Raw genomic sequence first — 26,007 nt, 5'->3', positions numbered from 1 at the left:
CCATTTGCTACTTTTACTTTGCTGAATTAATATTCAGCCAGATACAACAAAAGCCTCCTAAATATATGTCTCAAAAGAAACCAGCCCACTTTTAACCCTTACTAGTTATCTCAATTTCCTCTTCACCATAGATATGATTAATATTATCCTATTAGCCTCACTGTCATTTTATTCTTGCAGTTCCATGCCAGCCTTGTAGAAAGCAATCTATCAAGAGATACATTTATTGGAATGATTTGTTTCCATGTTTAAGTGCTGCACATTGACTTTTAATACTTAAAAATGACTATAGCAAACTGATTTTTTAAAGCCTGTAGAATCTCATGCACGTGCATGCATAAGAAAAAAGTTAGTCTGTAAGGCAACATATTTTTCTCACAATTCACTGAATGCTTCACTCATTAGTTTCAAGAAATCTTATTTCAAAACATAATCTTATCAGAGTTCTCTATGTAAAATTTCTGTTTGTTGTCATACTTTGAAATTTAAGAACTACTTGAATTATATAGCTGAATGATATGCCGGCTAAGGCATTTCCTTATTCCACACTTTTACACAAATCCAATTAATATGATAGTTTCAGAAGGCAAAAAATAACAATGTCAGTTTAGGTTTCATTTTTCACATCACAAAAACATTCCCTTAGACTTAACAGAACATAAACTGGTTAAGTATAGATTCAGTTTTATCTCCTCAGTTTATATAAATATTTAGCAAAAAGAAAGAAGAAAAAACCTGCATGCAATTCCACACACTTTTCCCCAGCTAGATTTAACATATGTGTGTATAACTGTAGTTTATCATTGAACACAACACTGCATATTCAGGAAATCCATTCAACATCAGATGTCAGCATCTTACATAATGTTATATAATTATGATTCACAGAAGAACAGCTTCCAGAAAAGCACAGTGTTCTACCTTTTATGAATCTAAGCCTGATTTTATCTCAATAAACAATCGCCTTTTAGGGTGATGAAAGAAAATCATTACCATGTTAAACATGACAGCATTTACCTGTTGCTCTATGAAATAGTGACAGAATGCTTGGTTACTTTGCTAGTTGTGAGTTGAGCAATTATTTACGTAAATGTTCTTTATACATTCATCAGCAGGTGTTTCAATTTATAGTTTTATTTAATAGTAATAAAATAACATCAAATCCAAACCACATGATGTGCACGTTCATGGCTTTTTTCCTTGGGAAGGGGGGGGGGGGGGGGAGGGGGGTAACAACCCTATTGAGACTGTACTTTATGAAGAACTTTAATGAGAATTCTGACTGTATTTTGTACCATGAATGTCAAATAAGTTTCAAAAGCAAATGCAAACTGCAATCCTAGTGACACATACTAAAAATAACCCTATAAATCTGTTCATTCTGTTTAGATAGTCTCCTGTGTTGTAAAAAGTGAGACTGCTTAGCTTTATTATATGTTTTGGAGAAAACTAATTTTAGGAAAGTAGGCCACTGATAGCATTATATTATTCTTGTGATTTACAGAGAAGCCATCTATTTTCTAATCTTCTCAGAATCTCGGTAATAATTAGGCAAACTTATAGCAAGCTCTTTTGAGGAAGTTCTTTGGAAAAACATGTCACCTCTTAATAAAAAGCTCAGAGATAATTTTCTCTTAAACTAAGTATATGAACAAGCTACACTGCACTAAGCAAAGCTACACAACATTTCAATGAAAAAATTCCACTCTGTTTTAGCCTGTCAAAGTAATTTGAGTGTTTCCAATAGCTATATCATAATACAAATCTGCTTACCAAAGTATTATATTTAAAGAATGCAGAAATTTGTGAGAAAGAAAGCAGGAAAGTTCTACATTTCAGTTTGAGATATTACTGTTTGAAAAGAAGCAATTTTGAAAGCTGCACCACATTATATGAAAATGTACAAATAAAGAGGAACAGATTTTTAGCTTTCTTGTAAGACTAAATAATCTTTAGACCATAAAATTACTCCTTTCCACATCTGAAAAATGATATGAAGAGAATGTTAACGTTGGTTGCATTTTTGTATGTATATGCCCAAAGTGACAGCATTCTGGGTCTTTGTTTTGAGATATCTTTATCAGTCCTAAGGATGGAAAAATCAGATCTATACAGTCACAGTATAAGTGCTGGAGACAGAAAAGGCTCAAAGGCTGGCACCAATTTGAATAATCTTTTTAACAATATTAATTGTATACAATGTCACATCATGTTCTTTCTCATTTCTCAACCAGGGCATATGATGAACCGGTGCATACAATGTACCACTCCAAGAAAACACGATAGCTGAAGGGCTTCTACCTTTAGACCCATTCAAGATAAAAAGCATAAAACATTCATATTAGTGTGATGGTTGTTATAAGGATAATAGTGCAGTGATAGTGCCAAGAAGTCATTAATGCACTATATCTCTTCTTGATTTAAAAATTTTTAAGTTAATGGGCCAAATTTCACTATACTTTGTACCAGTAGTTGTCATTTTTTACAGCTATCTACTAAAAATAGCGTGGTAGACACTAAACATGCATTTCTTCTGATGACCTCTATTTTGTTAATATTATTGGGGAAGAAAAAGTAATTACGCTTATAAAAAAGTATTTATAAAAAGTAATTTAAAAAAGTAATTATCCTTATAAAAAGGAATTATTCTTTTAAATCTGATTTTATGTGAGTGAATGGTTTCTGGAAATATTTATATATGTGTGTGTAATCGGGATTTTGCACCATCATTCAAAATTTATTTGATTACACTAAATAAATTCTGAATTATTCAGATTTTCCAAATCTGAAGAACTAAATTCCTTTATCAAATGTGACTCATCATACAAAATTACAAGTTATAGTCTGCAATATCATATCTTTATATACACATAAAAATTCTGATAAAGAAATATTCTAGTATCTATTGTAAAATAAAATATATGATCAGCATGGGAGAACTAATCACAGAAGCCCATGACAGCAGAGACTACTTTTGGTTGGGTATGAAAATGAAAATAAAAATGAAACAAAAATCCAACATATCCTAATTAAAAAACTACATGTAATTGAGAAAATGTGTCCGAGTCTTAATGAATGTGAAGAAAGGAGATGCATACAAATACACTCAAGAAAGAAAATGCAACTATGTATTCACAAAAGCAAAAGCTACGAAATGTGTGCACATATAACACATGAAAAACTTAAGAAGTCCATTTTCAAAAGCTATCAGTTGAGAAAGCTACTAATCTGGTACTTCGCTGCAATATATTAATATTTGATGTAAAAGTGACACTGTGGGGTATAGAAAATTTGCAAACAATCTAATGGTAATGCAGTGCGAGCTTAAAGGGAAGAAAATAAAAGGAATAGCTGGAATGCATGCTCCAAGACTACTGACAATTCTCTAACCTGTCACAGATTACATTTTAGCTACTGTAGGGTATGTATAGGCTCGTCACAACTAATAACATTTTTCTTTCATCAGATTTGTGTTAACATTCTGCAAATCTGAAATGTTTACTGTAATGAAGTAATGCATTATATAGATAGCATATGGTTACTGGCTTTGTTTATATCATTTTAAAATATCTGAAAGGACCGCTTGGACTAAAGTGCAATGTTATTGCTTCCACAGTCAGTTGATGGGTTGTTTAATAGTATTTTAAATGTTTGTTAATGATAGTCTCAAAAAAAAAACAGAAAACCACAGAAGCAATGCAGAATAGCAATATCACAATAGTTACAAAGATTAAAATGCCACTAGGGGACAGTAGAAAGTCACAAAATGAGGTTCTGTTGAAGAAAGCAGAACAAAAGGCCTTTCTTTGTCAAAAAGAAATCACAAATATGTATTTCTAAATAAAAATCATTTCACATGTGAGGGTTTTAAAATTATGCATTAAATAGCAAGGTGGAAACTGGGAGATACTTGCATGAGTCTATTCTTAGGTCCATTACATTTGTATCTATGTATTATAAAATATACAGTAATCTCAGTTTTAATAAGAATAAATTCATGTGTGAACCAAATTATTTTCAGTACTTTCATAAGTTCTTAAAATACAGAGGTTTCTGCCATTATTGCATAAGAACACATTAATCTATGTAGTTTACCTGGTAATAAAATTAATAAATATTGTATGTTATTGGGATATTAAGCAATGCAAATAAAGGTCTGGATTGTAAGAACAGAAAATGAGCGGGAAAGATCTACTTTATTATGAACTACTGTCAATGTATGGACACTCCTATTCTGTGAGAGAATAGGCAGTACTCACTCTGGAGCAGGACAGTTCTCTTCTGAAGTTCAGACAGTGTTCACGTGCTGAATCTCTGCAAAATAAAACAAAGCACAGCACTATTTTATCTGCAAAAGAATAACAAGGCACTCTTGGTAATTGGTAATGCCCCGCAAACTGGAAAGTTTGCTTCAAGTATTTGTAGCTACAGAACTTTCCCTGTTATATGAAGCATATCCAAGCTAACAAAATCAGAAAATCAGTCAGCCTGATTCTATGTGATGTTTCAGTTCACATAAGTACAGGAGGTAAATGCATACTTCAGAAGTATTTAATTTTTTTCCATTTTCAAAGACATGCATATTGGCCTACAAATTATCAAGGTTTAGGGAGCATCTAATTCTCAGTCACGTATTCACAGTATATAGGAGACAGGATGATAGCTACATAGCACAGTGTGAATTCCTTGTTTCTTGCACACAAAAACACACAAAGAGATTTCATCTGCTGAAAGATTATCCCCATTCCAGAGAGGTAAAATGCAGATTCAAAACAGCAGCGTGAATGTCTCTTTACAGCCTTGTAATTGCAGTCATCTTGTAGCAATGTCATGATCTTGAATGCAGAATGTGGACAATGATATAATTAAGAATTTGAGTGAAAATAGCAAATCTAAGAAGGATTGGTCTATTATAAGGGCCAGGACTGTTTTCAGATGGAAAACCTATCACATGCCTGTATGTATGTGAAAGAGACAGGGTGAAACCTAATAAAGCAACAGGCAGACACGTACCTTTAAAAAGTACTTTAAAAGAAAACCCTTGTACCACAGCACAGTGAGAGAGAGAAGGGTGTGACTGAGAGGAGGATGAATAGAAGACAGACATAGAGAAGATGGAAATGGGGAGTTAAAGGAAAAGAGAAAGAGGGAAGGCATGAGAGAGTCAGGGAGAGAGAAAAAAAGAATCATATGTTATCATATGCGTCAATCATCATTTGTGCCAGGCACCATATGTACGTGGATGACAAAAATTTCAACATACAACAAAATTCATAGAACAACAGGGTATACAATGAACAGTCTAGGGCCCATTTCTCAGACAGTACTGTAACATTACTTGAATCATTTATTGAGTTTCAATAACTGATTAAGGTATATATCTTGCTTTTCACTCACATATTTTTAAGATATTAAGCTGTGATATCTCAAAAAGAGTAATTTTTCTTTTAAAATGAGATTACTGTCTTTTAAGAATCTGAAAAACTTTTCCAAATTATTTGGGTGACATATTGCTTAAAATTAGCTAAGAATGGAAGGATAAACTTCTATGAGTTTAATAAGGGTTGCTACCTTTTTAGTTATTATTATGTCCTGGGAAACTCAGCTAGGATGTTTACTCTCAGGAAAAAAATTTGGAGGTCAAAAGTATTTCTAGGAAACGACCCAGGAAAAACAACTTCAGCCAACAGTGGACTTCTTCAAGGACTTCCTTAAACTCTCTGAACTTTGAAAGATATGTTCTTATGATCAGATTCTTAAGGGCTTTCCTGAGCAGCATACACATGATTTTTAAAATACTATTTAAGTACATAAAAAGGCTTACTAAATTAAAACTCAATGTTAAATACACTCAGAAGACACATCACCAAATTCAGTCACTATTTTTATAAACTGAATAAAGCTTGAACCACTTGATCATTCAAGTCATTCAAAAGCTACCACAAAACTCTACGTGCTGAAATTGTCAGAATTTTAGGGCTCTTCATTGGCTACCCTAGCAGTACAAAGGACTTGCATCTTGTAAAGGGAAGCAGTTTTCAGGGGAAGAGCGAGATCACTGATTAGAGTTAGTAAATAGTTTTATGGTTGGCTTATTTTAAAAACTTGGATTTGCAGAAGTTTCATAGTTATTGTGTTCTGATCCATATAACAGTATCTTTGTGCCTTTATCATGTCTGCAATTTTTTTTCCCCACTATATTGGACTTCGTATCTCTAATCAGCATACAATTTGTGTTCACCTTTCCTTTAACTCCCCATAGTCACTTTTTCATATACTCTACCCAGTAAGAGTACTTCTTCCAGTTGTCTCTCAAACAAGACTCTTGCAGCAATACTTCCTTCCTGCTATTCTCATACTCATCTCCATGTTGTTTTGTCCTTCCCCTACTTTTCTACTTCAAGCTTTGCCCTGAACTTAAGTGCAGTTTTCACAGTCAATGTCTTGTAACACACTGAAGTTCTTCAGCTTTCATTTTGCCATTTTTCATAATCACAGAAAACCACATTACAAGGCAATGAATTGTGATTTAGCACTCCTATATGTCAAGTGAGAAGTTTTCCTAAATCAGAACCACATCTGTAACAAGTCACATTCTGGTGTTTTGATGTGTTCAAGTGTAAGATAGTTCTCTCTAAAGGATTATTCCTTTACACATTCATTTAACTGTACATTGTGGTCGCTTTCTTTAACAGAGCTCTTAAGAACTGCTATACGAAAAATAAAGTGCCTCTATTTCTGTTAAAGGCACTTCGAACAAGATGCCATTGCCTTCGTTAAAATAGGAAAAAATTGCTTTACATACAATTATCAGAAAGCCATGGTTTGCAAAAATAATTTGGAAGCTGTAGCAATATCAGATGTTAAATAGGAACTAACATTCAATGCCCCATAACACGTTAACGAACCCAGAATAATGTTTGTTCCCTTTTTTTTTGTATTTTGTTTTTCAATCTCTGTTGGTGTTTTATTCAACAGAAAATATCTTTTTGACATAGTAACTTGTTGCTCTGCACTAAATGAAAAAAATATATAAGCTGGAAAAAAATAATGTAAACAGGCTAAAACTTAAACCTACTGATCTCCCATTTAATTCTAAGTATACAGAAAACAATGAATAGTTCTGATACAGCACCTGATTGATATTTCCAGGGTGTGAAAACCTCCACCATGAGATTGGGCTGATATTGCATATTCAAACACATACAGTGATATATTTGTCATTGCTATTGACCTTTATCTCTCCAGTTTCCTGACAACCTTCTACAGTTATTGACATTACAAATACCAGTGACAACGTGCAGGGCAAAGTATAACCTTTCATTTACCTTCATGTCCCTCAAATGACTCACATAGGTAGTTTCAACAAAAGCTGCAAACAATGATACTGTTGATTTTTTTTTTTCTTAACTTGCTAAAATGTTTTCCATTTTCCTCTTGTTCTCTGAAAATCATGCCAATAACTCACTACAAAGGAAACGATTTCAAATGAATACAGGTAATTAGAAGTGTCAAGAAATCAGCAGAGAGTAGGGTGTCTGCCATCATTTCTGCGGAAAGAGTGCCAGATTCCCTTTCAAAAAGGTCTTTGTCATTTTTTAATAGAAGATAATTAATGTAGACTACAGTAAAGAGTACGGGATCCTAGTCACTTGTCTTTCTTTCCTTAGAAATTGTACTATGAAGATGTTTTGATTTCTAGAAACAATCTTCTGAGGTTATTTAAAAATGACTTTTAATTACAAGCATGGTCTTTTTAGTCTTTTCATTATTGTAAAAGCAAGAAAGAAGAATTTGGAAAGGGCACATTTATAAGGGTGACATAAAAAAAAGTTTTATTTTAAGAAGTCCAAGCCTAAGCAGTTTGTTTCAAGTAATGAGATGACTTCACATAGCTGGTAGTATCCACTAAGGAAAACACCAAAAAACAGACGAAAATGTGGAAATCTACCCATTAGTAGCGTAGTCTCACTATCTGAATATAGGAAGGTGGAAGGGCAGTGCCTGTGTAATAAAAATTACAGATATTTATGTTGCAAAATGTAATTCATGTTGCAATATATATTAATAGTAACTCAAAAAAACACTTTGTTATTTTGGTACTATACCTATGACAAACAAACCAAAAATCTTCTTGGATAGGCTGTACAAAATTCATGATTTATAAGGATAGTTGTGCATTTCACATAAACTCAATATTTATTCTGAAATCTAGAAAAAAAATCGTGTTTATGTTAAAAAATACGAGTACAGTGAACCAGAAAGTTGAATCGGTGATTAGTACACGGAAATTAGTAAATTCCTTTCATGAGAAATTAATGCCTTGGGATAAAACTGAACAACCATCCCTAGTATAAGTATCTAACAATACATCTAATCAACTAGGTAATCCTAGTATGCTACAAGCATGTAAAATTACAGATGTTCTTGGCAGTTGTGAAATTATCTAGAACTTTTCTGATTATAATTACAGTATTCCCCTTACTCTTTCCAACAATATATCTGCACTCGCCAGTACTTGATGACACACAGAAATAATCATTCAATTAAGAGATGAAAATATTTCCTCTCTTTTTTCATTTCATTATGATGGACAGCTAAAGGATCTCAAAATTACATTTGTATTGATACAAAGGGATCTACCAATAAGGAAATTCTATTTTCAACAAAAGACCAAATTAAGTGAATATGATCAAGCACTGTAAAAAAAAAACAGAATCCATCCTTTTTTGATAATGGAAAAACAATGTTTCAAAAATATGGAAGACTGGTAACAAAGCATAGTGTATGTAAGAAAATATCACAAATTTTAACTTTGCATTTCCATCTGTACGTTCAGTAATAGAAGAAATTTATAATAACATTTACCAACACTATTTATTTGTGTTACAATGAGGTCATCAGTTTGGATTTTAAGGCAACATAGACATCTAAAGGGAAGATGCTGACAACCTTCTGATTTATGTAAATCAAGCCTAACACATTTCATAGTCTGCATGTCACTGCCAACAGGAATTAAAAAGTAGTAACAAACATAAACAGCTCTCTGCTTCATGGTTCTGAAAATAGTTGATAGATCTTAGGGCAGAAATTCCCCTAGTCTTCAGTGCATGCCTTTTCTTCTGGATCTGCAATCTGACATTTCCTACTACACATTTAAATTCACAGCTGCAGGCTCTGTCTCTTTGGGGACTGCTTCCTTTAGGCCCAGTCTGCCGTAGGCTAAAATCTCTGCAAAGACTTTCACAAATTCCAATGGGCATATATCAATTTCTTCAGCCGCCAAATCCAGAAAAGACGCTACAAGAAATCACCAACGTTCTTGGTGCTCTATTACTCTGAAGAAAGAGAGTTGGACAACCAGTGTTCTTAATCAAGCATCATCTGCATTTCTAACTACCTTCAGCCAGACTTCCAAAGGCTGGAGAGAGCTGGTTCATAGATGTTTTCCAACATTGTGAGTGTTCAAAAAATTGATCCTGAGACAAATCTGGCAAAGCAGAAAGAGCACTATTTCAGACTAATGTTATGTAGACCACTATATTTGAGCATTAAATCTAATGAACAAAAATACTTCTAAAATTTGTGGCAATGTAGATGTAAGAATATAAGAAAAAAGGTTTTTGCCCTAGAAAGTCATGAAATTGAACAGAATCATCAGTCAATATCCCTGAAAAAAATTATAATTATTTTGCTCCTTTTGTTTTTCAGAATAGATAAAAATGTGAAATTAGTTTATTACTATGAAAAATTAAATATAATGATTAAATTATCATTGAAAGTATAGTTAAAAAACAGCAACGTATGGCAGTGATAGCAATGATTTCTTAAGAGACCATGGAAGAGAGCAAATAGCATAGCAAGTTCTCTACTATATTTATAGGTGCACGATGAACCACTTGGCAATGAGCATGAAGTCATGCTAGCACAGTACAGCTGGAAAAGATAATAACTGAAGTCAATCAGTAATGGTCCTAGGCACTCATATGATGTTTGCATCACTACTTTGTGATATCCTAAATGTGTGACCTACTACCAAATAACTGGTTATCCTGAGCGATCATCTCCATCTCTGTGCTTGAACAATCCTGCCATGCATAACGCAGCAGCTCTTCAACAGTAATCCATCAGTAGCAGCATTAAGACATTTCAAGACAATAGCTGGACACAAGCTGGAAAATGCAACCTCAGGGAATGGGAACTACCACTGGCAATAAAGCAGGTAACGGTGGTACCTACGCTGAGCCCTCATGTGAGTACTTCTGAACTCTTTGATCTGGCTCCTGGATTAATTAAAAGTTAAACAGCTCCCTCGGGAGTAGAGAAGCCACCCCCACTCATGTCACTAGATGGGCAGCTCAGCATCCCATACTTGTGAGATGGGCAATACAAATTCAAGACTCAGATTTACACAGACAGCAGGGAAACAGAATACTGATCATTGGGCAGCTTACTACTTAAAAGCCTTTGTCAGTTTGTAGAAAATTCTGTCCTGGGCCTAATAAAGTGTATCTGTTATAAATTACGTTAAAGTAAATACATTTGAGCAAAAAATTTCAGATGAATCCCACCTCTATTCCAATTCTATTGTTTGCTTTATAAAAATACATTTAGTTGAAAAGAAAACAAAAAGCGTGGAAGTCAAAACTAGTTCTGCTCCTATTATTCTGTTCATCTCCAAATATAACAAAACTCATAACTGCACCTGGGCTGAAATTTACTCTGAAATAGACTTTGCTCTTTTTGACATGGGCTTATATTCTTGTTTGCTACTTAGCTATAGCAGAGAATACAAAGATATTTCTTAATTGAATCAGGAACATTTTCATATGAGAAACAATTTCCCTTTGAAAACAATTATATGTAATTAGTCGAGCATTTCATAGTTAGAATAAAGTATGAATTTTGACTTTTATTAGCTGACTAAGCTAAATTTTTCTAACAAATTCCATGTAACTATGATATGAATATGGACAAATTCTTTATGTATAGTCATATATGTTGAATAATATTGTTAATATTTACCTTTCCACTTCCACTAGATTTTTAGAATTTTTTCCCTCAACAGATTTCATGATTACAAGCAAAAATACCATTGGCTGTATCTTGCCATCTAGCAGAGAAAGAGAAGCATGACAGAGCTGGAATGATGTTGAGAATGCTACTTTTGTTTTTAATTGCAGCACTATAGCACATCAATAGAAAGATCTGTATTTTATGATAAAAAAGTAAACAGTAAGTATTTAATTATGATTTCCCTGCTAAGGTATTTTCAAGAGTCTTACTCACATGCAAAAATCAGTGAGTGTTGTAATAATAAATCTCCATCTTCTACCAAAATAAAGGATTCTCCACGAATTTTTATATCAAAATTCTGCAGCAAAGGTACATTAGAACAACAATATTTTAGAATCTACTTGTCATATAAAACTAGTTGGTCATGAAGATGTAAATGTCCCTTGAGCTGCTAAAACACACATCCTGAGGACTGTTACTTGTTGAAAGATAACAAAATAGATGAAATAGAAAACTGATTTAAATTAACTCTGGATGTTGTCTCAAAATGTTTCCTAATTTGCTTGCTATGCAAGTACAGCTTTCCTACTGATCAGTCAGCTCAGTGGTAAAAAACTGTAGGTGTAGAAGTGTATGCAGACATATAAGTACCACATTGGTACAACAAAAATTGCGATATTAACAACAAGTGAATGCAACATAGGACCATTCATTTCAATTCCTTTTACATAAGATGCAAGAGGACATGGAATATCAATAAAGCTGAAAGACATCCTGCTATGTACTGCATTTACTTCTTTATGAAGTCAGTGTACTAAAGAAAACAAAAGGGAGAAGTCCTTGCAGTGGCTAAAGTTCTATGCATCTTGTCTGGTTTAAGTCAATGTGAAATGTTCAATTTTGACCTGCTCAATGAAGATATCTATTTTTTAATATGTAAGTAAGATTATATTGATATTCTTCATTTTAATAGCAAGAAATGACATCTAGTTCTAAGATGTTCAATAACATCTAATGATACTAATCTACTACTAAGATTAATATCTAACAATTATAGATAAATGGCTAATATTGTGATTAAATAATAAAAAAGTCATAATATAAATTAATGCATTGAAATGAATTTTGAAAAGGAATTAATGAAACAGTGCTATTTTGTGTCTGGAGATACCAAATAAATGCAGTCTGAATACAAAACTATGTAAGAATAATGCCCCCATGTCAATCAGTCACAAAACTGGCCCCTGCTACAATGTTGGACATAAGATCAATCTTTATCTCCTTAGTTCTAGAAAACACCACTAGGATTTACGGCTTCATACCACCAAGAAAATTTAATTTCTCTAGGTGTTCTATTAATTTAAAAGTCTGTAAGTTGCAATTACCCCTTGCTAAAGGTTTCACATCTAAAATATTTTTGAAAGCCACTGAAATGTAAATGCCTTGGAAAGCATACAAAATTCCTTTCAGGGTAAAACTGAAATTAGCAGCATAATAAGATTTAAAACAGAATAGCAATCTGAATCAAAGTGGAATCCAAGAAAATCATATCAGGGATCTCTGTTATTCACATGTAATAAGGAATTCTCTCTCCCATTTACCTCAAACTGTGATAGAATTAATCACATGATAAGGGGATCTGTGAATTGCCGTGTACATGTAAAGTTTAAGCAACTTTAAATGGGAAATTGGGAGCTTTGCCGTCTTTGAGTCTTGCATTTTTGCTTTTGTGAATTCATACATGAAAAATATTACTTTGTTTTACATCACCACAAACTCAAGCCCGAAGACTTTCAGATATCGTTTGAATATAATATCTAATGTGTAAGTTCAAAATTAAACCCAACTTCTCAACAGTATCCCAATTCAATTACATTTTACTCAGGATCTATCCTGAGTTCTGCTCTTAATTGAAAATAGGCTTCATTTCAGTTGGATAACTCAAATATAGCAGATACAGTTCAAAGTGATAGAATTATCAAAAGAAAAAAATTGCTATCATTTAGTAACAGCAAATAACTCAATTTTCATATCTCATTTGAACTTAAATCTGAATTCTAAAATTATCCACATTACAGTCATGTACACTGAATGTACACAGAAATCACAGAATCACAGATCCAGATATACTTGCTTCTTTTCCCTCATTCCCTTATTTTCAAAAAATCTGTGTAACAAAGCGACAAACACATGCAGAACAAGAAAAAGTCCACATAGAAAAAAATGAAAGATTTTAATTACAAATACATTAGAAAATAATTTCAAAAATTACATTATTCTTCTAGAATTATATAGTTTATAGCAATCTGTTCCAATGAACCAGAAGGATTAAGTTCTCCAAACTCTATGCGAAAACAAACAAGCCAATAATTGGGAAGTCAGAAAGGGAAAGCTCTACCTCCCACAGAATTCATTGCTTTAGGTAAGCAAAAATTGTGCCTCAACATTTATTGAACCCTCACATCAAACACAAACCCTATAAATCATTTGCTCTGCATTCTTACAGAATAAATGCCAAATAAATTCTAGATCAAATAACATTTCAGTCACTTAAAATCTTTGAAACTCTGACACCCTTTTCATTAACATAATTCCCATGCAGTGAGCTAAATATGACTCATTTAAATGCTCTATCAATATGCCTGACCTCATAATAAATATTGTGGTCCTTTGCCTTTAAATGTTGGATAGTGGTGCTAAGGTCAATGGCACATTAATAGAAGTCAACTACTTTCATGAATTGTTAATTAATTACTTTTGTTGTTTTGCACATTACATTGGTCAAAGGAATAACAATAGGCTTTTTCCACAGGAGAGAAGAATAATGTGTATTTGCTCATGCAACACAAAGATGTAAATTCATAGTGTCTTTACTATTTGGATGTTGGAAGGAGCCTTCTTAAATATTGCTTAGTAATTGGATTATCATACTAAATACATTTTGGCTAATATACAGTGCCAAAAATGTTGTTTAGTGCAGTGAAACAGATGTAGAGTTGACACAAGAACAATCAAGTTGAGTTCAAACTCTTGCATGTCAGGACTTTTCAACAAGAGTGGAGATCTCTACAATAGCTAGTCCTCTGTGCATGTATATTAGCACCTCCAAATTGCATTACTGGAAAATGAAATGTTTATTTTGACTATCTGAAGAGAGGAAAAAAAATATCAAACTATATTCAGGTCCACCTTTCCTACTTTACTGCAACATATCTAGAGTAGCTTAATTCTCTGGGTAGTTCTGCTGGACTAAAACTCTACAGAATGAAGACTCAGAACTACTAATCTAATTGAACTTCTAAAAAGAATAAGTTATCAGGAAACATTAATCTAAATACTCAGGACTTCTTAATTTAGTTGCCTTACGGAAACATTAGGAATGTGTTGAACTATTAGGGAGCCAGGAAGCATCAAAATTACATTTAGTTGACTAACATTAAGTACAGATAGGAACAGTACTATTTACTTCTATAATTTAACTTCCAAACTTAAAATAATGTAATTTTAAAATGAAGCTAAAATGAAATAGCGTAAATTAAATATAATGTTTTAGATGTATTGAAAATACACTTAGAAATACACAACAGGAAACTACTAAACCCTAACAGCCTCAGAATACCCTATGTCACTATTCCTCAGATCTGGTTAAGTGTGATCTTCCTGAGTTGAAAACTTACAATAGAAAGATCCAGGTACTGTTGAAGTAAGAATCCCTTCCTGTTTATATACAGGACTGAAATTTCTTAAGGCGTTCTGAAGATCCCTTGTTTACTCACCATTCACTTTTACTGCACAACTACATTAACACTGTCATTACAACATGATTAGGTGTGCATAAACGATATATTTAAGAGAGTTAACAGTTTCTAGAAACATTACATGAATAAGTTCAGCACAAATGTTTTTGGTATATCTGTTATTCAAAAGCTTGGAGAAAATATATACTAAATACGCTTATAGGAAGATTTCAGTGATAAGGAACGGGTCAAGTTCAGGTTGGATATTAGGAAAAATTTCTTCTCAAAATGAGTGGTGAAGCATTGGAACAGGTTTACTATGGAAATGTTGGGGGCACTGTTTCTGGAGGTGTTTAAGGAAACAATGAATATAGTACTTAGGGATATGGTTTACTGTGCAAAATTGGTGGCAGGCACACAGTTGGACTGAGGGTCTTAGAGGTATTCACCAACGTAAAATGATTCTTTGATTCTGTTTTATGAATCTAAGTTTAGCTATAGGCATTTGTTACTTTTCTAATAAAACGGACCGTGTCCTTTACAGAAAGGTAAAGTTTTTGTGGGAAATATTTTGAAAACAATATTAGAGTGTGGGACAGAAATACCTAACAAGGCTCAAATTAAATTTGACTCAATCTTCTAATACCTGGAGCTAATGGGATATATCTGTTCTAACTTTTCCAGCAAAGCAATTCACTTTGACATACATTTTCAGATGACTGTGTTTAAGAACATTTCAGCTAAGCCAAACTAGGGCATTTGAAAACTCTTGTGAAAATTAGCTACAGCAGTCACCACTATTTTGAGAGAACTTATTGCTCTACTAAAATATAACAAGCATTTTATAGTTTTTGAGTTGTATTTCTACTCAATCAGGTTATACTCATTCAGCGATTTTTAGAATATGCGGACAAATGAAAATGCATGTCTTATGTAGGTCACTCTGAAAGTAATGCCTCAGTTATTTCCATGGAAGCTTCAACAGAAACAAAGAGCACAATGACACTATTTAAAAGAGGAAATTCTCAGCTATACATCACTCTTTTTCAACACGGTCACAACCATTTGCTGTGCATTTGCACTAGCAATGAACAAGAGCCTGCATATTGTGCTCATAGAAATCTGCATGGCCATCCAGAGCATGGCTTGTTTTTCACTTTTACCGTCACCACTGCTGAAATGCACCATTCACCACTTCACTGTGCTCACATCCACTGTTCAGTCTCCATAAATGTTCAGCAAGTATCAATGAATGTCAGTGAGTGCAACCCTTTCTGCATGGAGGAATTCAATTCCACACCTTTGTATCACAAGCTCTTCCATGCCAGACACCATTTTGTCAGACTGCCCCTCTCCTCTGCTACCGTCTGTTGCATGACAACAAAACTTAACGGAATGCCGTTGAAATAATTCAACCTCTCCTGTCATACCATCAGTATCTGCCTCTAACATTGCAGACCAACTTATTAAATAGGAGGCATTATTTTTGGAGCAGCCCTTGTAGCTATAAGCGCTACAGCTTTGTTTAGAAACAAATCTCATTCTATCCTAATGTTAAGCCAGGAAACAAGACAACAAACTGAAGAAAGAAAAAACCTATTCCACTAGCAACCCACTATCCAATCACAGCACATCTGCCTTTCTTCTATGATGACAAGGATGCACAGATGTTTTTTAATATCCATAGACCAATATGCTAACTATAAAAACAAAGGCACAAACAAAATATACTGCCAGAAATTCTGTTAATCTAAGATAAAAACAAAGATAAAAACAGAATGAATCAGGTTCTTCAAACAAACTTCTTTCTACTTATAAATCAGAGCACTAAAGAGAAATAAATACACATGTATCCAGTGATCTAACACCCATCCCAAGCTAGCCCCATCTTGTGTCACTGTCTAAGTCATGCAAATTACACCAGAACTGCCAGTTGACTAAGATTAATGACACTGCGCCAGCTTCTTTGTTTCTCTCTGCAGCCGTTTAGTGTGAAATACTATCCAAAAACATTATCTATCCTCTATTAATCCCACAAATTTGTTCACACCATGCACATTGTTTAGGGCAATTTACAACAGGAACATACTGAGCACAATTGCATTTAATTACTTGGGTTCTAATTACATTCATTAAAGGCTAATAAAATAAATGAAACAGCTTTAAAAGCTTCTGCAAAACACATGGGTCTTGTCTCCCTCATGACGCATACTGTAGAGGTTTGATGTGAAACACAGATTTCAACATATATGTCTATTATAGATAGTAATATACACAAAGACATGAAATGCATAGATATGTGTTTATTTATATATAAACCATATGCACATCACTTCTCAGTGATCTTGATTGCTGCAGATATTTACTTATACTACTAGCCTTGAAGATGCCGGGCACCATACGATACTTTTTAATGTGGTATATTGAGAGGGAGTAATATCAGTTTTAAAAATTCAGTTATTTTAAAAGTTAGGGTTTTTTTAAGTGTTTCCACCTGTACTACAGAGTTATTCCCTCCTTCTCTCTCATATCTGCATTATAAAAGATACAAACTGTCATCAGAAAGGAGAGATAGTAAGCCAGCATGGAAGAGAAGAAGAAAGAGGGAAAACCACATTGCTTTATTTGGTACAAATTCTTAAAAATATTTTGTTAAGGCTCATTTCTGACATTCATCTGAGGATCTGAATTTTTTGTTTGTAGCTATTTACATTAAAAAGCACATTCTGAAACACACTAGGCAGTCGAAATAAATACCCCATGGCAGTTAAAAATGTAGCTTGTTAATAACACCATTTCCTATTTCTTAAATTTCTATGCTATTTCCACTGTTTATAAAGCAGTTTATGGCAAAATGTTGTTGATAACAGTATCCAACAGAATGGTGAGCTCCTCTTGTCATAACTATTCATTTCTCTTGGATTTATAAGATGACTTCATCACCAGGAAAAGAAACCAAGTTCTAGTTAATTACACTCCATACCTTATACTGTACATATATGGGCTTACATGAAGATTCAATTTAGCACTTTTGGAAATGTAAAATTTTTTAAATATTCTGCATCACAAATATAACAGCAATCAAACAAGTCTGCCAACAATTAAAAAGTATAAATTTAATGTAATTTTGTTTTATGAAGAAATGCAAATTACAAAAAAAAAAATCAGCTTGGAGGATTAGCTTCCAAGGACTGCAGAGTTTACGGTTCCCTGCAATATATGCAAGCACATCATTGGTAATCCCAGATAAACAAGTTAATTTCCAGAATTTTAATGTTTTTAAGCTCCATGAAGCACTCAAATACTTTGTGCAGGTTCTATGAAGTATATTGGGTCAATTCATGCATCTTCTCTGCTATAATTTAATAATCACTCTCTGGCTAGAAATTTATTTAAACAAGTTCCATTTTTTTAGCCCATTACAAAAAAATTATTTTACCATAAAACAAAATACAGAACATTTGTTCTCTTTGGATTACGCTTTACAAGAAGCATGCTATGCTCATACAGCACTTTGGGCTGTTTAACTGAGAGCAGTAAAAATAACATGGCTACGTGTACCATTTTAGAAAGTTCACCTTAAAATTATACAACTCTGCCACATACACATCTCAAAATGTCCTTCTTTTGAGCAGAGGATCAATTTCTTTTGCACACTATTAAAAGAACAGGCATTATAATAAAAAAAATCATACGAATCCTTCATTCTGATATATAAACCCCTCATCGTGAATCAACATTTGCTTTGGAGGAGGGAGGAGGGGCACCCATCCTGCACAACAAAGCGGCAGCTCAATACAGCTGCCATCTGGCTTCCTCCCGCAGTTCACTTCCCAGAGCAAACAAGATCCATAGTTTAAGGAGTGTTGGGGAAGGGAGAGGGGTTGTAGTTTTAACCTTACAGCTTTATGATGGGGCATTTTTCCACTCTATAAAAACCCCTCTTAATATAGGAGAATGGAAGGTTCAGGAAATTGTTACTAGGATAGAAAGCCTCTCACTTCTGCGTTTCTGGTTCAGATCCATATCAACTCAGTGGTAACCAAATATAACTATCACCTGAAGGACTTTTAATGAAGCAAGTTAGCTGATCTCAGTATAATATCTAACGAGCAAGCCTACAAACCACTAAAATCAACACCAAACAAGATAAACTCTTCCCTCTTCACTGTGCAGAAATCACTTCTCACCAGCAGCAACTGAGAACCCTTCAAACATTAAAGTATAAACCAAATTATTTTAACTACAAGAGAAGAATGAGTGCCAAAAGCATGACAGTCAGTTAGGGGGTCTACTGCACAGTATGCAGTTTGAGTCTAAAAAAGCAGAAATTAGTCAATATTCAGGATATGTTTTAAAGCTTATTGTCCTTAGATTTCCTTAGGCAGATGGAAACTTGAGTATAAATGAATCTAACAGTTTAGCTTTACGCATATACTGGACTGATGGACAAATTCTCTAGTCTTCCTGCATGTTATGCAATGGTGTGATGAAGTGACGACAAAGTTGCTGCTTTAAACAGTAACATAAAACCTAGCAGTTTATTTGTTGCAAGCCATAAGGATCCAAGCACTTTTGTATTAAATTATGACTAATATCAAAGGGAGTGCTATAAGTTTTCATTGAACTCAGTAAAGCTTTTCCATTCCTTCAGTGGGATGTGACTTTATGTACATTAATGATAAGGTAAGTATTCAACCCAACAGACAGTTCACAGCATAATAAAGTGAAAGAATTTCTTTCCGTATCTAAAAAACAATGTTAGTTTATAGTCAAAGGAGAATAAACATAAGAATCAAATATTCACATTGCAGGAAAGGTCAAATGCCATTTAATACCATACAACTGAATGGATAACATTCATTAAGACTGATCAGTGAAAAACACCAACAAAATGAATAAATACAACCAAAAAGCTAATGACCTCAATCCCTAACACCCCCTTGACCCTTATTACTACAGCTGCTCTTGTAGGAAAGGATTAAAGGGTCTAGGAATCATTGGGTTAACATACAAGGGCTCAGAAATTTGACCTTCATTACTTACAACATATATCCCCTACTAAAAATGAGTATATGAAGAGAATTAGAAACAGAGCTAGAAAAGGTCAGCTTGAGTGCAGACGAACTCAAAAAAAAAAAAAAAAAAAAAAAAAAAAAAAAAAGCCTTGAACAGCAGAAAGGTTTTATTTCTCATACAGTACTTTGTTGTAACTAAGTTGGTCTAGCACAGAAGCAGGATTGGTGTGGCTGGCATTATCAGACATACTAGATAAATTTAGGGCACAGAAACCCTTCTTCGTGTCTTTAACAGAAGTATCAGCTTTCAGAAGTAAATAAAGGAACAACTACTCAGCATTAGACAGGCACCACCAGGTCCATTTGTCGTAAGATGTATGAATAGCATCCTCATCACCACGAATTGGATCTCCTTGCTTACTGCAATTATAAATTCAATAATCATGACTTTTTAGCCAAACTGTTCCTGAAAGAGTCCTATGCTAAAAAATTTTCCTAGATATTAAGATCAACATCAAAGATGCTATTTTATAAACTAGAATGCATACTAAATCACAGACTAACAAATTCAACTCCACAAACCTGCAGCCATCTGAAACATACATGCACACAAACCAGGCATCTTCAGATACCATCCTATTCACTCTGAAGAATCTTATGATATCTGTTTAAACCACCCAAAGAAGACTTCAGTCAACAAGCACACTTCTGTAAAAGATCATGTTGGTTTTTTTTTGAAAGCTATGTCAGATAACCTTATACTCAGGTCTTCAAGAGAAAACTGACCAGTTATAAGCCCTACTTGAAGAAGAAGCCATTTTTAAGATGTGTTCCAAAAACCTCCTTGGCCTTCAAAGAGCCTTTAAACTCAGAAAACTCACCATTAAAAATATCCTGACAAAGATCCAAACAAACTGACTGAAAACCACATCTGAGCAAGAAACAACTTCTGACAACACATCCCTATGATTACTTTAAAAAAAGATCTCTCAAAAAAGATTATCACTATCTTCCAGTTCCAGGGAGAATGTTTTAGTAGCACATTTCAGTCTCTCTTCTTTCCTTCCACACTCTCCACTCCGCTGCGCTCCATGCACTATAAGCGACCTGTTTCCCTAGAGGAAGTATCTGTCTTTGTCCTGTTCTCAGAATCCCCATATCATATCATCCTGTCCCTTCCTCAAACACCAAAGATGTACGAATTGATGTATGCCTGCTATCTCTGAGCAACTGCTTTAAACATTTATTTTGCTGCTATTCCACACAGGGAAGAGCAGCTTGTGTGCCTGCAAGCCTAACTTTTCCAAATATGCCAATTGGTGTAATAAAAGATATGAAAGATATGACTTCTATCTACAAACCTCCTCCTGTGCTTCTGTAAAGACAAGTATGCTTAAAATAAATTAAAAATGTGAGACAATTACAAGACAAATTATGATGTAATAAAACTTACAGTTCGTGCTACTTACAGCTCTGAAACTCAAGCAGCATTTTCCCATATTTAAAAAATTGTTTTTGGATATGTTATTCCTGTAGCTCTGAAACTGAATAATTAAAAACAATGATCATTTCTCTTGAGGAAAAAGAAAAAAAAAAAGGTTGCTTTTGCCTTTTTCCCCAATGACTCTTGAAGGCAGAATTAAGTACTCATGGCATCCACACACAAAGAAATGGACCAAGACAAGCATGGGAAGAAGATTTAAGGCATATTTCCAATTTTTTTCATAACAAGTAATCCAAATACTAGGAAAATAGTAAGTTTTGATCTATCAGTGGAACTAAGAACTTCCACAAAATGAGGAAGGTATTCCAACAACTAGCTCTCCATACAATTGGATTATGTATAACAATTATGTAATTGTTCTTGGCAATTATGAAAGACTGTTAAGTGGCATTTATCTACTGAAAGAGAGAAAAAGACTGAAACAAAAGAATACATAGAAGAGTTAAGAAATTCAGGTGCATCCTGGTAACCCACAGTTGAATGAGTCTAGTCCCTCTCTTACTTAAATAACCACATCACATAAATCTTGACAAAATTTTATGAAACTTTATATGGAAACCTTTTAAAAATATTTGCATCTAGTGTATCTATTCATAAGGCAGCTTCAACAACTCATTCACTTTATGGGCAGAAACATAATTTTTCAGTTTACATTTAATAACGCCCCAGTTTATGACAAGTCGTTCCTTTTGTAACTGCAATTTGCTTTAAACAAGTCATTTCCCACCTTGTAATTTATTGCCCATTGATGTTTTCATAGGTAACTACTGTACCATCTCCTAGTCATAGTTTTAGTAGACAAAGCAAGCTAAACTCTTGAGTTTTCCTTGTAGCTCAACCTTGCTTTGCACAGCTGCATCCATCTCACCAGGTACCTACTCATATTTACCACAAGCAAGTAACCAGGTACACACCACAATACTCCAGACATTCAGATATACCAACTTCTTGTACAATGGACTCAATACTTACCTTCTTTACTAGAAATACATCAGATCTGCAAGAACCTCCAGCTCTCCATATTAACAGTCAAGAAGGTATCATTTATAGCAAAAGTTCTTATTTTCATCTTTTTACAGACCTTCAGACCATTTTGTATTACTACACACTTCAAGGTCACAGCAGTAAGGTATTTTTGAATAAAAGCTTAGCTCTTGTATGTACAAACATCTACCACTTTTTAGTGTATATTTTCTATGCCAGTGTCATTAATGAACATATTATATAAGTTAACCCCCTGAAACACCCTTTTGTGAATATTATTCCTATATCTGTTAGACGTAGGATAATCCTCAGATAGGTTTTAATCTTAATTTGTCGTGCATTTAAGCCATTTATCAGTTAAGCTTCAGAACAATATCTTATCTTATAAATTTAGTGACAATACACTGGACAAAATGTCAGCCATCACATCCACATTTCTGGATTCTGACATTAACAGCAACATTTGTACTCCATTCTGTATCTGGGAAGTTTATCTCATATGGTTACACAAGTCCTAATGGTATTTCTTTCTAATATTACAGTAATTTGAATCTAATACATTCAAACATATACTAGACCCAAGTGCTCTTCCAGTAGAATCCCTTTAACAGTTCTCCCAAAAGTTAAGAAGCATTTGCAACTATATTTAGCAGACAAAAGCAGGTACATTCTGATTCACAGTATCATGATGTTATGACGTTTTTTAACACCTGCATCTGGGAGATATACACCTTGACCCTAGACAACAGGGTGTTCCTCTGAACAGAAATACATTTCCAGAAAAACAAAAGCGCACCATGGTAAATGTTGGCACTGTATTAGTATGTACTGATGCATAGCACATAGCAAAAGACAGAAAAGCAAAGAAAATATGCTTCTGAGTTTCCTGTAAGTAAAGTAAGGAGCAATACATTTTGTCTTCTTCAAGAAAGGAAGAAATAACACAATGCAAATTAAAAGGTAACTTTTAAGCTTTAACTTTCAATATTTAACATTAAGTTAAGAAGCTCTACCATGTAGCTTTTGGATCACCGGCTCTCTGGACTAATTCCCATGAACTACATAATTTGAATAAAGTCATAGCTTCCACACTTCATCATACAGAACAATGGCACATAGGTCTCACTTTTTCAGTTCACATCAATTTCACAATGTAGTCACAAATATGAAGAGCTAACTAGCTGTTACACACTGAATAAGTACTGAAATGCACTAAAATGCACTATTAGCCATTTCAGTGTTGATTAAACCAAAAGGCTTTCAAGAAAGAAACAAATTCCCTTCAGTGCTTATTCTTGTTTCTTCTAACACATGGCTGAAAAGTGTATTCTGTTTTGTTTTGTTTTCTCCTCATTAATCCTTCCCCAGTACAGCCAGCAAAGTTCCTTGCTGTCCTGAAGTTGTCTCAACATTTAATAGTTTTGTAACTTTGTGTCAACTTCAAAAATTTTGAGAGTTTAACCTGTCAGATCTCACTTGGCACTAAAATGCAGTTAAGAACTTGTTTTTAAATCAACAAAATAACAAAACATATCTAAGAGATACCTGCATTTACACCCCAATAAAATTCTCCTGGAATAACACTCCATATCTGTAATTTTTATTAAACAGAGCATAATACGCTGCTTGATCTCATTGGGCTAGAAAATAATACGTTACTGGTATGCAAGCTTCCCAGTGCTGAATTTACCACACATAGTATTACTGTACTTCATAATGGTGAATATAGTTTTATAAGCAATGTACAAACACACTACTTTGAAGACAGTTTACGGATACCTCTACCTGTTAAGATGTGTCTTGGCTACAAACTGACTGATCTAAACTATACTGTACTATATACCTGTGAATTCCTGCAAGCATTAATGATAAGATTTGCCAGTTATAAACTTCATTCTTATGTAAGCAGTAAATGAAGACATGAAGTGGTTGAGATCTCGTTTTGGATAAGACTCTAGTTCTTTGTTAAAATGTTATTACTTCAGAGCAGGTTATATATCATCCCTGATATAACAATAACAGATGTCTTATTTGTACATTTCTTTTCTGCTTGCCTTTCAGCTAAGATTTTACAGTTTGTAAAAGATTAGAAAAAGTTGCTAAAGGATTTACAAAAGACTCCTGCTGTTTAGAAGACAAATACACCACTGTTTTAAAAAAATTTACAACTAACAGCACTCTCATTCAAGCAACCATATTCTGTCTTACTTTCCTAATCTGTGAAATTATTGATTGAGGATAAGTTTATCAGTAAAGATCATTATGTGTAATAACAGGGACAGATAAGTGGTAGTGCTAACCATGAGCGTATAACCAACAAAACTAACATGTGCAATTTAATGTGCATATGCTACAGTATTACCTTCTCCAGAGGTTCCTAGGAATCATTAGTGATTCTATAAATAACTTAGATTTGTAGGAATTGATTTGAAGCAGCTTCCTTTTTTTTTCCTGTCTCACACTCAGTAAACAGGATGATTACAGTTAATATTTAAAACTTCTTTGCAGCATTTCACTTTCAAGAAAGTAACTGGAATGAGATAAAACACTCAAGAAAAATCTTGCAAAAATTTTGGATTCCCTTTTGTTAAAACAAGTGGGTTTTTTTTCCAGTGTGCTACTGTTTCTCCACACCTTAATTATGCTCAGTTCTGAAAAAAAATATTTTGGAGTAATCTGTATAATTTCTCCATTATGTGTAGAAATTCTAGAAAAAAAGTCAATTTTGAATAATATTTTCCCAGAAAACATTGAATTAGCCTAAGTTTGGATGTGGAGGTTAATGTCAGGACTCAGGGAAGGGTTAACTCTCCAAATGTACTCACAAAAAAAGTACATGCCCTGAGGCATGTAAAAGAAATCATACATATTTGTAAATAAATAGAACGAATACTTAAAAAAAAAATCAGAATTGTTTCTAGAAGTAAGGAATAATTCTTCAGTTCCTCAGATGAGTAACCCGAAATAGCTAAAAAAAAAATGTTGAAGTTCCACCTTTAAAATATTTATCATGAAGTTTTACAAATAATCATTCCAAGAATTTTATTATTTGCTACAAACATTTACTATTATCAACAGTGGAAATTTTGCTCCTATGAGAACTGCATAATCAAATTCTTAATCTATTTACATTTTCAGTCAGTTTACAACACCAAATTTCAGCCAAAAGCTTTGATATATTGTGCTGTGATAATTTTTGATCAAAGTAATGCAATCTCCCTTCTCACTCAGTGACTGATTTGTACATGTCTACACAGATTGGTGCAAAAATTACACTTCTAATCCACATTCTGAGGTGGTCCAAAAAAGCTACACATCCAAGCCTGCCACAGTGGATGAGTCTGGCAAAGCAGAAGACTTTGATTAACAAACTATCACATTAATACAACTGTCTGGCTTCTAGACCTGAGCTATTTTGCACTGATCAGCATCCATTTACATGCTTTTGTATAGATGTGCGCTTCAGATATGAATAGGTGCTGTAAACAAGTACAGCGCAGAAATCTTTCACAAATACATATATTATTCAATATGTATTTCCAGCTTGTACAATTTTCTACTCTACAAGAGTCACTCTGCTCTTTGGAACACGTGCACGGAAATTTTTACTGTTAGCTACAAGAGAAAATAGTTTAAAAAGGCCTTTGAAGAACATCAGCAACACATTTAGTATTTGGATGAAGATAATTAAAGATCTACTTTACTAATCAAAGAAGTGTTTAAATGGTGACTTGAGAAGCAATACTGA

General features: G+C 33.7%; 1 long non-coding RNA gene across 2 annotated transcripts in view; it reads right to left on the bottom strand.

Moving 5' to 3' along the window:
- LOC122178134 overlaps nucleotides 1-26,007 on the bottom strand; it is a 35,608-nt gene that overhangs the window by 1,213 nt on the left and 8,388 nt on the right. The window contains exons 3-4 of one of the 2 annotated variants that reach the window (XR_006178240.1): nucleotides 9,401-9,490; nucleotides 4,260-4,314 (exon numbers count right to left, since the gene is read on the bottom strand). This is a non-coding gene — a long non-coding RNA (uncharacterized LOC122178134). Of the gene's footprint in view, nucleotides 1-4,259; nucleotides 4,315-8,621; nucleotides 9,491-26,007 lie in introns of those variants that run through there. The other variant, XR_006178238.1, reaches the window with a different exon arrangement.

The sequence above is a fragment of the Lagopus leucura genome, unplaced genomic scaffold (genome assembly GCF_019238085.1).
Source record: "Lagopus leucura isolate 7727_CA_CO unplaced genomic scaffold, USGS_WTPT01 Super-Scaffold_1, whole genome shotgun sequence".
NCBI lineage: Eukaryota > Metazoa > Chordata > Aves > Galliformes > Phasianidae > Lagopus > Lagopus leucura.
This window is presented reverse-complemented; position numbering and strand designations above follow the sequence as displayed.